Raw genomic sequence first — 14,606 nt, 5'->3', positions numbered from 1 at the left:
AACTGACACACAAATTTTCCTTTGCACTTTCCTCATAAATTAATCCCTCCAGTCCCCTGATCATTTCCCTCGCTCTTTTCTGGGCTCCAACCAATGAGTCAATAGGTTTCCTGTAATATGGAGAATGCAGATTGATAATAGCAACAGCATCAGAATTCTTAATTGAGCTCATGGCCAGGGCTCGCTTACAGACTTGCTTTTCTAGTGTTTGGGCCAGTTCCTACTGGAGTCAATAGGAGCGATACTGGCACCACAGTGTTACAGAGATAGGTCAGAACCAAGACACCCAATCAGCACAGTTCCAGGTGCTGTGGGAGATTTGTTTTTTTGCCCAATCCGCTCCCTTTGCATCATTAAGGCAGAGCAAAGGGGAGCTGAAAGCTCCCATAACACCCTTGCTGGGAAAACCCTCAGCCTAAGGGAGTCTCTAGAAGTGTAGAGCTGACAAAACAAGCTCCTATGCCAGCGTTTCTCAAACTGGGGTTGCCGCTTGTGTAGGGAAAGCCCCTGGCGGGCCGGGCCGCTTTGTTTACCTGCCCCGTCCGCAGGTCCGGCCAATCGCGGCTCCCACTGGCCGTGGTTCGCCGCTGCAGGCCAATGGGAGCTGCTGGAAGCGATGGCCAGTATGTCCTGCGGCCAGTGGGAGCCACGATCGGCTGGACCTGCAGACAGGGCAGATAAACAAACTGGCCCGGCCCGCCAGGGGCTTTCCCTACAAAAGCAGCAACCTCAGTTTGAGAAACACTGTCCTAGGATTTCCTCCACATAGCCCCAACAGTCCCCCATCCCAACTGTGATGCATCAAGCAGCAGAACCTGTGCAAGGCAGAGAATCTGCCCCACCAACTTAGACTCAGACATTGAGGCTAGAAGGGACCATCACGATAATCTAATCTGACCTCCTGCACACTGCAGGCCACAGAACCTCACCCACCAACTCCTGCAATGGGCCCATAATCTCTGGCTGAGTTACTGAAGCCCTCAAATCTTGATTTAAAGATGTCAAGTTACAGAGAATCCACCATTTACTCTAGTTCAAACCAGTGAGTGACCCAAGCCCCATGCTGCAGAGGAAGGTGAAAAGCCCCCAGGGACTCTGCCAATCTGACCTGGGAGAAAATTCCTTCCTGACTCCAAATATGGCAGCCCTGTTGCTCGCATGCTCAGAGTGTGAGACCCACCAGCCAGACACCTGGGAAAGAATTCTCTGCAGTAATCAGAGCCCTCCCCTCTAGTGTCTTATCTCTGCCTGTTGGAGATATTTGCTAATAGGAGTCACGGATGGGCCATATGCCATTATAGGCAACTTCACAACTAGTGCCTATATGTACAAATAGGCTGAACCAAAACTTGTGTTCCAAACACCCCGAGCATGGAGAAATTTTGGATTGGGATCCACATCTTTGTGGCACTAGTCCATCTCTAGTGTTTGGTTACCACGAGTCTGCAAGTCCTTGGGGCGGCCTCCCTCTAGGTTACACGGGGAAGCCCAAGTTTGAAATGTGAGTGCCCAAATGGGAGAGCAAAATTCTGAATTTAGATGCTACAATTGATATTTAGAGTTCTTCCAAGGGATGCTGGGTGCCCAAATGCTGATCCGAGTGCTCACATGCAAGATTTGGATTTCCAAAATTGGGTCCCAAATGCCTTCCTGCTAGATAAACCATTCCTTTTCTCCTAGCAGAACTCCCCCTCTTCAGGCTCAAGAGAAATGAAGAGTCACGGGTGCTGGAAATATGGCAAATTCAGATTCTAGGACATTTTAGGCCATTCAAACCATCCAAAGCAGTTGGTGACATTCTATTTAATTATCTTATGTGCAACATACAGGCATTTATATGTAATTATTTTGGCTAGAAAACTCAGCAAGCTTTACATAGCCATCCCGGGGACAAGTGCACAGTATATCTATTCAATGTCAAATGGTTGCGTTTGAGAGATTTAAAAAAATAAAATAAAATTAAGCACACAGTAAGGGTTACCTGCAGATTAAGCCAGTGATACCTTGGGTTTTAAGTAGTGTATATATGAAACCTCCCCCAGAGACATCTCATGTACCTTATAACAATACTCACTATGGGAGCTCCATAACGTGGGTTTTGAATTCATTTCTGCAGAATACACCTGACTCCTAAACTGGCAGAGAACACTTAGGTAAACAAGTCTGAGGTGCTGTTGCAAGAGACAGTTTTATTTCTAATCTTTTGCTTTCAAACAGGCTCTGATCAAACCCACTAGAGTAGCCCAGCCTCGGTTGGAAAGGCCAGGGACAGGGCAGCTTGCCCTAGATGCATCTATTCCAGCTCCAAATCATAGAATATCAGGGTTGGAAGGGACCTCAGGAGGTCATCTAGTCCAACCCCCTACTCAAAGCAGGACCAATCCCCTGACAGATTTTTGCCCCAATCCCTAAATGACCTCCTCAAGGACTGAACTCACAACCCTAGGTTTAGCAGGCCAATGTTCAAACCACTGAGCTATCTCAAATAGTTTCAAGGTGATAGGTTTCTTTTTTTGCCTAAGTCCCAATGCAGTTATATTTAATTGGCGCAAAGGCAGCTTATGCAGCAGTTCTGGAAACATATTGTTTTACAGCATATTGGATAAATGTATCTTAACAGCTCAAGATTGATTTCTTTTATACAGCGGAAGAAGGGAAAATAGCATGCCCTAAGTTGCGTCTGTTCCAAGGAGTTGCCTGTACCATTTGTACTCTAAACATTAGTCATCAAAGGCGTGAACTCATATATTATGTATGGGAAGTAGAGTTTTCAGTCTTCTGCAAAAAGGAATCTCCAACGTTTGGTATTTTGTTAGCATGCTGGCACCATATGGCTCTCCCCTGCTGATATCCTTTCACACCAGAACTTTATGTTCAGATGCTTTAGTTAATATTTTACCCAGCAAGCATAAACAGGATGCAGAGACTGCCGACGACAGCAACCTCCTTTTTAAACTAGGTACCTGTGTTACTATTGAAAGATTCTTTCAGCAAGTGATTAACTGAGCACATATGTTTTTTCCTTGGGGTCTGAACTGAGTTGTTTACTACATCTGTGTTATCAGACAAAACACAGGCAGCAACCCCCAAAAGGACTTTCTTTTTAATCTGTTTTATTGTGAGCAAGAGCAACATTGGGCACATTCAAATATGCTGTATGTGTGTCTAAGGATGTCTCCCTCCTTGGTTTTTATTTTGATAGGACTTAGCCCTGCAAGATACTGTGAGCCATTATCTACAGCTGAAATCAATGTAAGTTGAGAACACTAAGCACCTCCCAGCCTTAGTCTGCTCCACTGACAGCTCCTTAGGGCTCTGCTTTCTGCTGCCTGCTACTCGCTATATGGTGTTAGGCATTTATCCACTTGAAAAGGCTTTATTGGAGTTGTAAAGTGCTGCTTTCAAACAGAAGAAATAGATTTCTTACAACCTTCCATTTTGGGACAGACGTAAATTCTCCCCTCCCGCAAAGCAAATTCGAGGGCAAAAACATGCCTTCTTGACTTAGGTAAAACTCTCTGACTTTGAGGGATGTTTATCCTAAATAAGGACGGAAGGCCTAAATTGTCAAAAAGTAATCAATGATTTTAGGCGCTCATCTTTAAACACCTTAAAGAGGCCCAATTTTCACAGGATGTGGAATCCCTTTAAAACATCTTCAAGTGGCTACTCGAAAAATCACTGTTTTGAAACTGACTAAAAGATTGTGTCCCTAACTGTTACATTTCGATTTTTTTTTTTAATTCTGCAATATTCATAAAACAACCAGGGCTTAACAGATGTCTTTCAGCCTGCACTCTTATTAATGAGAATATTGTCAGAATGGAAATCAGGTCACAAATGTTTAATACTTCCTTTAAAAAGTCTTCAGCTTCTTTAAAGAGTTCCACTAATCCCAAACATGACAGATGTACAAGGCAGTTTTGCTTGGGGCAGATTAAAATTCTCTTTTTTTTGCTCTTTTATTCGGTCTGATTCAAATAACATTGCAATTTTTTAAAAGATCTGCTGACTTCAAAATTTAAAAAAGGGGAAAAAAAGAAAAGAATAAAAGGTGACCAGGAAAGACCAGTGTGATCACAATAAAAGCAAATGTATTACTGATAACATAAAAAAGGAAGGGGTGGGGGGAAGAGTTGGAGCCCATATACAGGTTAGCACTAAAGCTTTCTGTTAAAGATAAAACGGGGACCTTTTCAAACTATATTTTTCCATTTGAAAGTGTTTATTAATCTATTCTCTCTGAAGCAAAAAGTTCAATGAAAGACAAAGATCAAAGGCATTTTAATTCAGGTGAAAATTATTATATTTTCCATTTTCGTTTTGTTTTATAAAAAGAAAAAGGGCAGTATTAAAGCAATGTGTCACTTATTTTATTTTAAAGACTTGACAATTGCTTGAAATACTCTAACCACAGAGACACTGATCTCTTTCTCTTCCAACATACCATTTATCAGTAAAAAGTGTGCTCAAGTGTTCACAGAACCCCCATTTGCCTTTCTCCCCTCCTTTCCACACTACACTGGACTTTTGCCAAGACCTTCACTATAGAGGCTTTCAAAGTCACAATTTCCCCTTGCTTCAGCTTTTCCTTCAAAGTTTACCACCACAAACAGGCAACGCACAGGGGCAACTCTGAGGCAAGCAGTACAGTGGGTATCGGAAGACAGTATTCCAGGGGTGATCTACTGGAACCAAACATGAAATCCTGGACCTGTCTTCTACTGGACAGGCACTAGTTTGTTGTAAACAGACAACTCCTGGGTCCATATGCATCTAACTCCCCTGGGTCTGAGTAGTGACTAGTTCCTAGCTCTGGGTCTCTCAGGCATGCTCCCAAGTGCAGGCCCCATGCCGAACACTAAGGCAGTGGGACCCTGCTGTCTAGCTGCCTTAGGCCCCAGAACCTGTGCCTCAGCCCTTCCAAGCCACCAGTTGGTTAGATACATTCTCCCAGAGTCCATCCAGCTGTGGGAGCTCTGGTTTCTTGTTAAGGGACAATGGGGCAGGTAAGCAAGGAACACAAGCTTAGTAGAGCAATTAAACCACTGATACTTCGCTCTTAACAAGCCACACTAGAGAGTTAGAGATTTTGAAGGAAGCAGGGAATCTGAATGCAACCCTCTGGTCCCCAGGATAAAATCCTGGCCTCCCCGAAATCAGTGGCAAAACTGGAAAGTTTGGACAATATGAGTGTCACCCTGTGTGGAGTTTCCATGGGCTCATCCAGCCAATGTGATATGCACACACGTCAAGGGAATGCCAACCTGTCAGAGAAGGCAAGGGGCACAGCCCTCATAACCCACGCATATCCTACCAATCTCTGACTATTCACAGAGGGCTGATACCTGGGGGCAGAACCCTATTTATCTCACAATATTCTAGTGCATCTCTCTTCCACCCTAATAGCCCACGGTAGAGAGAGTGCAGCCTCGTGGTTCTGTCTGGGCTTGCCAGAAGCCCTCCACACCCCTCAAGCCTACAGCAGGTTTGAGAAGCAAGTAGCATCAAAAGATAAGGCTGAAAATGTCTTATGCGGGGAATTGGAAATCCCACTGAGTTTTGGGAGAGGCTGATGCTGTGGAGATCAGTTTCATGCCTCACCTCCCAACCCCAAAGGCAGAGTGACAAATGTGCAGATATCCCATGTAAGTAACTTCAGAAGCAGAGGAAGGGTAGATAATACCGTCCGTAGAAGAGACTATAGGAAATCTGGGGACTATATAATGAGTTGCATCTAGTTTCCATGGACTCACCCCATCAAGATGATACATTTGCATCCTTCTCTCTTGGTCACACACACACCTACCTGCCTCTCTTCATCACCCCCAGCAAAAAATATGACAAAGGAGTGGGTTTTCTTTTTGCCATTGGAAAAAATGTGGCCCTTATCCCTTAATTACATTTTTGGTAGGTAGCGAGAGTCCTTGGGGAAGGGTGATGTACCAATGCATGCATTGTTGCTTTTTACAGATCCAGACTAACAGGGCTACCCCGCTGATACGTGACACAATGCATGCATTCTTACTCTAGCAGTAGTTCTTTAGAAGTGAATTAGTCTGCAGGTACAGCCTGGCTTCTTTATTCATAGCATGATATCCCCAACCCTCCAAGCTACTAAAACTCATTGAAAGACCAAGTCCCCTTGTAGAGTCAAATAACTTTCAAGTTGCTACAATGTTCTTTATAAACGGATATTTAGTGGTGCCTTGCTTCAAAAGCTGCCCCAATCCATCCCAGAGGTGGCTGCCTTTCAGTGGTGGGTGAAGTGATGTCTAGGACTTAGGTCCTGTGCCCAGTACCTAACCTTTCTGTGCTTCGATTGCCTTAGCTTCAGAACAGGGGCATTAATACCACTTTATTGGCTTTTTTGAAATCCCCGGACAAGAGCAACGTATTATTCACGGGTATTATTATCCTTTGTAAAGTTTACAATCTATTCACGATCCTACGTCTAGAAACGTACAATGAGAAGGCGGTAGTTACCGCTAACAGATCTAAGTGGAGTCTGTCTGTCTAGGTTAATACCCGGAGCTCATGGCCAGGATAAGGACAATTTCCTCCCTCTGATCCTGTCCACCTGTCCTTGAAACATTCAGTAACTGCTGCTCTAGCCCCGAGCTAGAGCGAGACAGCCACCGGCTGCTTTCACCGAAAACTTCCCGGCTTTCAGGAGTTAGTTCGTGCTCTTTCGAGCAGCGCTGACTTTCTCCGGGGCGGGTCTGCCACCCTCCTTGCAGGCAGACGGAACAGGCCCATCCCTTTTGCAATTCAACCCAAACATCTGACCTCACAGCTGCATGGGTAACGCGCTACGCCTTTGCGCCGGCTGACTCCGCTTTCTGGGAAATGCAGTGTGTGTCTGTCGGGATGAGTTCACCCGAGCCGAGGCCACTGCCGACATTTACTGGAAGCTCGCATTGCAAAGCCAGACACACACACACACACACACACACACACGGTTATTCCTCTGCCTTAGAGGCCGACTCTCCCCCTTGGGACTAGAGATTGGTTCCCCTTTGCAGGGAGCAGAGCGCAGCATGAACTGACACGTGCAGGGAGCAGAACGGATCAAACCAGGTCGTCTTCCCAACTCCAGATCACAATATATTTTTCACACGGTGGGATTGGGGAGGGGGGGGGGTGGAGAAAACTGCTTCTAGCCGGGCGAAGCAAAAGCTTTGAAAATGACACACACCCCCGGTGGAAATGCAAGGGAACAGAACGCGCAAAGGCGCACACACCGGGCTAGGTAGATCAGAGGAGCGGGCTAGGTAGATCAGAGGAGCGGGCTAGGTAGATCAGAGGGTTCAAGTGTTTTCAAAATGTCTGAGTAAAATGGCAGCTGGTCTGACGCGCTGCACACGCAGCTAGGGGCGGGGGGGGGGGGGGGATCAGATGACTTCCAGTAATAATTCAAAAGCTTTCTCCGGCTTCTTCCGGCAAGTCTGTGTGATCTGGTTACAATGATGTTCACCAGCAGACCTGGCCAGGCAGCCGCTCCGCGCTTGAAGGCCGCAATCCGCAATACATAAATAACTTTTTTTAAAAATGTAACAGCGCGGAAGGGTTATTTTATTTTATTTTGCTGGCAATGGTGCCAAGACAGCGTCAAAACTGGCATGCATCCAGCTAGGGAGCAATGCACCCCCCCCCCCCAGACAGGGGAATCATAGATACAATCGGACAGACTGGGGAGGTAGGTAGCGGTGTAACTTGACATCTTAAATGCACGCGGAATGGAGCTTCTGAACAGTGCAGCGCGCTCCCCCTGCCAAATGAGAATACATGGGGGGGGGAAGGGGGTGTTAAAAGTACAGGGGCCGGGTTCGGCTCCCACTTTCAGAGCAGGAGTAACTCCAGTGTCAGGGGAGGAAGAGCAAGCCCCGTGGCTAGAGCTGTTGGATGTATCCCCCCCCCCAGCTCTCCCAGCTACGGGACTCAGCCCCCTGTTATTAGAGGCTCCATGTGCCTCCCTCTCCTCCAAAACCTACAGCGGGCGCGTAGCCAGCCCGCCCCACCGGCCTGAGGCAGGTACCGAGCCCCGGACTTTCTGCCTCACTGCTTTTCCCCTGGAGTCAGCCTGGCCCTGCCCACACACAAGCTCTCCCCTGTGCCACTCCCGACCCTGCCCTGCAGTTTACTGCTTTGATTAAGTCCCTCCTAGCGAGCAGCTCTGCCCAGCGGGGTTATTCTCAAGGATCATTACTGTCGTCAGCTCCCCGGTTTGAAGTCACCTGGTCCTGCTGTTCCCCCCATGCCCCCAGCCTCGTGGGATGAGCCGTATGAAATCAGCAGTTGGCCAGCGCCAATAACGCAAACCAACCAGCATCAAACAACTCCGGGAGGCACAAAGGCAAACAGGTACCCAGAGGCCAGCCTGGCACACCGCAACGGGACTGGCAGCAGCATTGGCCTGGCATTCGAGCCACCCACTGCAGAGCCCCCGAGAGTCCAACTGGGAGCTGAAGTTTATTAGTTTCACGCATCTTAGGTCTCTAACCGCCCCCCCCCCCCTCCCCACACACGTCAGTGTTATTCACCTAGCGTCTGTACAGATATTTACAGACACTGGAGTAAAGGGGAGGGGGAGATGCGTAGGGGGGCAGGAGGCTGTAATGTTGGCGTAAGAGATAAAGGTGGGAAATATTTCATAAAATATCAGGGTTGGAAGGGACCTCAGAAGGTCATCTAGTCCAACCCCCTGCTCAAAGCAGGGCCAATCCCCAACTAAATCTAAGGAATTAGAGCAAGGCATTATTTTTGCGTGGCTCGGAAATTCCCACCAGACTATTTTTTAAAAGGGATTTTATAAAGGGGAGAGTGCGGGTGGGAGAAAGTTGGGGGGGGGTCTTTTGAGGTCACTGTCTTATTGAATTGGGGACCTTGTTGTCAAAAGGTGAAATTCACCCCTGTTTAGAGAAGCAGCAGGAAACCCCCGATTTAAGTGATGCAGCTGGGCCTCGGGACAGGGGTAAGTCCGCCCCCCCCCCGGAACAGGAAGAACTGGGCCAGGGGCACTGGTAGCAGGGAACCCGTGTGGAAGTTAAACAGGGGAGCGAGGACTGGCCCTATGTTCTCTTTCATCGAGATTAAAACCTGTCTCCACCTTGCAGGAACCCACGTGCGAGTTGTGGCGTAGCTGCATTTCTGATGACTGCACTGACACCCCCCCCCCCCCCCGGACTGTCGTGCAGTTAAAAGGTTAGCGAAGAGCCATGAAGGGCGATCAGATGATGCCTTCCACGAGACTGCCTCCTCTTATAACAAACCTGGCTACAACGGGCTTGGTGAAGCGGGTCGGTTTTACACGTGCGCCTCTAGAAACATCCCATTCTCGGAGCTTAAAAAAAACAACCACCCACAAACCAATGGAGACTTCAATTATGCTGGGCAGATATCTGGGAGGGACAGAAGGGGGGCTGCCTGGAGAGCTACTCTGATAAAACACCGGTGTTGTCTTCCCCCATTTAGCCCCAGCGTGACTAATATTTATTAATAACCCTCCTTCAAAGGAATCCCATCCAACACCCCCGGGAGACTCGAGGAGGCAGGGATTACAGGACACTGACGAGATTGCGCTGTTTTCACCCTCTTGGTTGTTGGACATGCACTTTGTCCCCACTACAAACAGAAGAGAGTTGAGCATGCATCTCCATGTTCTTCTAATAGCACATCCCTCCAGGGCTAACCCTCCAAGCTAATGTCGCAAGTGCAGGAGTTGTTACTTGTGGAATAGGATAGCTGGCCCCCACTACAAATAAACTCCTGTGGTCTGTAGCTGTAGCTAGAAGTGCGATCTATACATACACGTCGCCAGTTAGCTGCACGTTCAGACAGAATTGCTAATCACAAAACAAAACTTTCCCGAGTTCTCTTAAGGGTGAAATAGCTCTTCCCAGCGCCCGAACCTGCCAGCGCCCCTCTGACCATTGTGTATCCTTCAGATCACCATTCACTCCCTCCCCCGAGAGTGATCTCGGCCTCCACAAGGCACAGGCGAACGGGGAGTGTGTGTGTCAGTCACAGCTTAACCACCAACTTCCCTTAGTTGTTTGGGAGCCTTGAATGCTAGAGCTAAGAACGACCAACGCCGTCAAATGGGTTTGTGTTTCCTTCCCCCGCAGCAGAGACCCTGCTCCAATGTGCGCTGCCGCTGGAACAATAAACAGCATCATACAAAGAAGTGTACAGGCGGCATCTTTCCTTCTGGTTTCTATGACAGCATCAGCGACAAACCAGCTCTAAACTCTAATTCCTGGGTTCCTCTCGCTCCCCCCCTCCCCCTTTTGTCTGCCATTAATTAAAGTGACCATATGGAAAAAGCTGATAATAACAGCAGATGAGCCAACGAGAGAGAGGGGGGGGGGAATAAATAAAAAGAACCGGTAGGGAGACGGGGAGGACTTTGCCTGAAATTGCCTTTCCTGGGGAAAGGATTAGAATACAACAATAGATGGAGGATAAACGCAGCGACAGGGTCTGTTTGTGGCAATGGCTGTCCTGCAAAACTACACACTAGTGCTTCGTAAGTCAGAGAGCAAAGTAGGGGAAGCCCCCCAGACAGCCAGGTCCTGTATCCAAGCCAAGCCCTGAGCGAACGATTCACTTCAGAATAGGGGGCAAAGGAGGATTTCAAGGCAAATATCCTGATGACTCACAACACAAAGGCCTCCTGCCACTAGGTATCGGTTTTGTTCAGTGGTTTATGCCCATCTTATTGTGACTTGCTCTTTTGTTTGCACAGATCACTCGAAGGAAATAACCTTGAACGTGTCTGCGTTTGTGTTTTCCAACTGCTACAAGAGATGGTTTCCTTAGTGATCTCCCTAATATAGAACCACCTCTGTCATCCAGCAAACTGGTCCTTTCACTCCAGCACCCAGGACTAAGGGACTGTTTTCACTTGCTGTGCGAACGTTTTGCGGGATTTTTAACTTTTCCTCTTCGGTGAAATTGGTAAAGGGATCACTCAAGTAAAACCTCTGATCAAAGCTAACTAAAAATAAGCCTTCAGCTGTCTGTGTGTCATGGTAAACAGAGAACACGAAAACAAATATGGCATATTTTCCTCATTTCTCCTCACTATAAATAGAGAAGTGGAAAGTAGTCAGAAAAAAGTCTACTCGTTGAAACAGCCAACACATGGTCTTTTAACACCGCACATCAACTTGCTTTTAAATGCATGCAATTTTTAACAGACGCTTTCCTATTTTTTTAACCTCATTATCTTCACTTAGTTGAAAGAAAATGCAAAGCTCATTAATGATTTAAGAGTAAGACCCAGCAGACCTAAGATATTGGCCTGCATCTTTTGTACAATGCAAACAAGAACAAAATATGGAAAGATCCCTCCCTTTCCCCTTCAGTAGTTTGAGAAGAAGAAAGAAAAAAAAAAGAAAATAAAAACCAGAGCGATCCCAACCTCAGACAGAGACAGTCACAGCATCGGCTCCTGTTCAGTACCTTGGACTGGAAGTGACCATGCAAGATATCCCAGTGAAAAACTATGAAGCTTGCCTTTTTTTCCCTTCTCCCTTTACGAAGCTTCTTCTGTTAAAACCACAGTGATGTCTCCTGATAAACATCCACAGATCGCTATGTCCACAGACATATCTGCTCTTCCTCTTCCAGAAATAGTCAGAAAGTTTCCCAGCTGAATACGATGCTGTCCTCTGCCCCCCCTCCCGCCCCCGCTAAAGCTCTCTTCAGTCAGAAGCATAACATGTCCACTAGAGTCTCAGAGAAAGAGAGAGAAAGATGGACCTAGGAATAATCATTATCTTAATAAACCCGCCTCGGTTCTCCGATGCAATTTTAAAACAACAAACCCTGCCTCCAAGAGCCAAGCCTGCATCTGTTTACATTAGCTGTGGTCTCCGAGAGCCCCTTCCTCTGCTCTGTACCAATCCAAGGTGAACCCCCCCCCCAGCATTATCTGCCTTTGTCAGCGAAAGAACATAATATTGACTTACCTTTTCCCCACAGCTATTGTCTGCCCCTTTTCAACATGACATCACGGAAAGCAATCATGAAATTTACATGGGGAGGGGGGAGAGGTGGGAGGTGGGGGGGGGGAGAGTTGTTGGAGGTTTGCCCACTTCCCTACACCAGTAACACGCGTGTAAGATGGTTTGTTGGTTTCAATTAAATAGCTGATGCTCCTTAGTGTGTGAACTCTTAAGCCTGCTAAAGGCAATGTCTCATTTACTTAATGACCGCTCTCATTAATGGAAATGGCACGGAGGGGGCTTGATGCGCCTTCCCTTTGTAAATACACTACCCATGAACCCTTGGGGTTGCAATATATCTGTTTACTCTCCGAGGTGAAATAAATTTACAGTATAGCATCAAAAAGATGGGACTGCTGACTTTTTGGAGTGGAGAGCGCGAGCGAGCTGCGGCGCTGCTCGACCCCCTCCCCCCCGTTTCTACCCCCTCCCCCGCCGCCAGATCCAACAAAAAGGGCCTGATTTTGCCCAAGATGATTCATAATTAATATGCAGAAGAGTTGGGGCTTCTTTTCCGCCAAGCACACACAAGGGCTGCGAATGTTACAACTGCCATCCTCATCCCCCCCCTGTGCATTCCCTTCCTATGGTACAGTCCAATAATTTCTAATAGCAACAACCAGGGAATGACAGATGCCCTAGGTTAGCATAGCTACAGCGAAAGTACTTTACAATATTTATTGGTGGTTAGGAAGATGACCTATCATCATAAAGAAGAGACTGGGAAATTTATCGTCTATATGAAACAGGAAGTATTGCATATTAGCCGATGTACATATTCAAGGGCCGGTTGTTATAATGTATCTATTTCTTTTAAAGAAAGAAAGCACCACACACAACGTTCCCAGAAAACACCCCCCCCCTTTCAAAAAACAGGAAGGGAGGGAGTGATGGATAAGGTTTCAGATGGTTCCATTTGTTTCTTTCCGCTGAAAGCACGAGAATGATCCTTCTAAAAACAGCCCCATAATCTCTTAAGTGTGTGTGTGTGTGTGTGGGGGGGGGGGAAATCGCTTCTTCCTGGAAGCCTTTTTCCCTCCCGGAAAGAGACTCTGCTCCCCCCACCCCATCCAAGAGATATCACCACAATATCCTCTCCCCCCCACCCCATCACCATCCATAAGGTGTGCCACGAAGCTGACACGTGCTGTGTGTCCCGGCTCTTGTCGGAGAGACCGTCCTCCCCCCCATGGGCAAGCAAAGACAAAAGTTATCACCTTTCCCCTGTGTTGGACTGGTGCATTAGCACTTTTAATCGGTGTTGATTGTAACTTTGGAAAATCGTGGCGGAAATATGATCCGATTGAATTAAGCTCTTAGCACTGGGGACGGATATCCTGCACTTCCTAGCCTGTCCTCCTCCCCTCCCCTCCCGGAGACGGTGACTCGACTGTCCTCTTAATGACGATTTTAGAACAGGCTGCAGCTCACACATGGACTAAAAAACCCCAGCAGCCTTGAGAGATGCTAGAGGCAAAGAACGGTTGCAGAGTTAGGCACCCAAAGTTGAGTTCGGGGACTGTGGTCCCCCATGGCTGGTCTGGAGGAGACCCTGCCGAGCCAAAGGGATGACCCTCTCTCTGCTGGAGCTCGCCCAGGCCCGCACGGACAAAAAAAGCCAAGAGAAGACAAAAGTTACAACCTGAGCATTGTCAAACACCCCACTAAAGTCATTTATTCTTCTTCCCAGAGCACGGGGAGCAGCGGACCATCTCGCCTGTGTCCTTCTTTATGGCGCAGTTGTGTGTGCCAGAGACAGAGAAAAGAAGTAAATGACAATTATTCGGAGATAGATTTCTGCCCTGATATTTCACGTCATAAAAAACAACAACAAAAAAAGACTGGGCGTGTCATCGTGGGCCCTGATCCTATTCTCATCCAAACCAATGGCATTGATCGTCCTGGGTACCACAAAGGCCCCCAAGGAATAACCTTTAGATACAATTCCATTTTGCCACCCAGCTCCTCACCCGCCACGTCACTATTGGGCCAAAGCCCAAGTCCTTTAGTTAGTTATTTTGGACTATTTTTATTCTGAATGGATTGTTTTACGATTTAATGTAACAGCATTCTAATCCTCGAACATTCAGCGTGCCTTGGAAAGAAACCTCCTACAATGCCCATTTCCATGACTGCAGGGCCAACTACTGGCTTTTGCCTGAGCTTCTAAAGCCATTAATATAAAAGGACGAATTCAGCTGAGAGTACTCCTGAAAAGCCATTTTCTATCTCCCTGGGACATGCTGCGAGGACAGGGATATTTTACATCCTAAACCTTTGGCATTCAGAAATTCTATTAAACTCTTATCTCCAGGCAGCAGGCCCGGTGCTACACTGCATCTTCATTGTTCTGCATTCAAGATAGAATCAAAAGGGAGGAATCAGGCGCGATCGGCTTCATTCTGTTAGCATCCAAGAGTACCATCCAGTATTGTTATTTAATTCAGCCACGTAACGCTAAAACTTGGGAAACAAAAGCAAAGCAGATAGGATGGAAAACAAGAGGAAAAGGTGTTTGTGTGTATGCATATGTGGGTTTAAACACACTCTACTTCTAAACTGATTTACCCCGAAACTCCAAAGTCTATACAATTG

The 14,606-nt window shown here is 47.1% G+C and overlaps 1 protein-coding gene across 1 annotated transcript in view; it reads right to left on the bottom strand.

The window, feature by feature from the left end:
• MYT1 (myelin transcription factor 1) overlaps positions 1-12,055 on the bottom strand; it is a 110,465-nt gene extending 98,410 nt beyond the window's left edge. The window contains exon 1 of the mRNA XM_054044951.1: positions 11,976-12,055. The gene's annotated coding sequence lies outside the window, so the exon portion shown is untranslated. The remainder of the gene's footprint in view (positions 1-11,975) is intronic.
• Positions 12,056-14,606: the final 2,551 nt, after the last annotated feature.

Source organism: Malaclemys terrapin, chromosome 12 (genome assembly GCF_027887155.1).
Source record: "Malaclemys terrapin pileata isolate rMalTer1 chromosome 12, rMalTer1.hap1, whole genome shotgun sequence".
Taxonomy (NCBI): domain Eukaryota; kingdom Metazoa; phylum Chordata; order Testudines; family Emydidae; genus Malaclemys; species Malaclemys terrapin.
The sequence above is the reverse complement of the archived record's forward strand: the minus strand, read 5'-3'. Positions and strand labels throughout refer to the sequence as shown.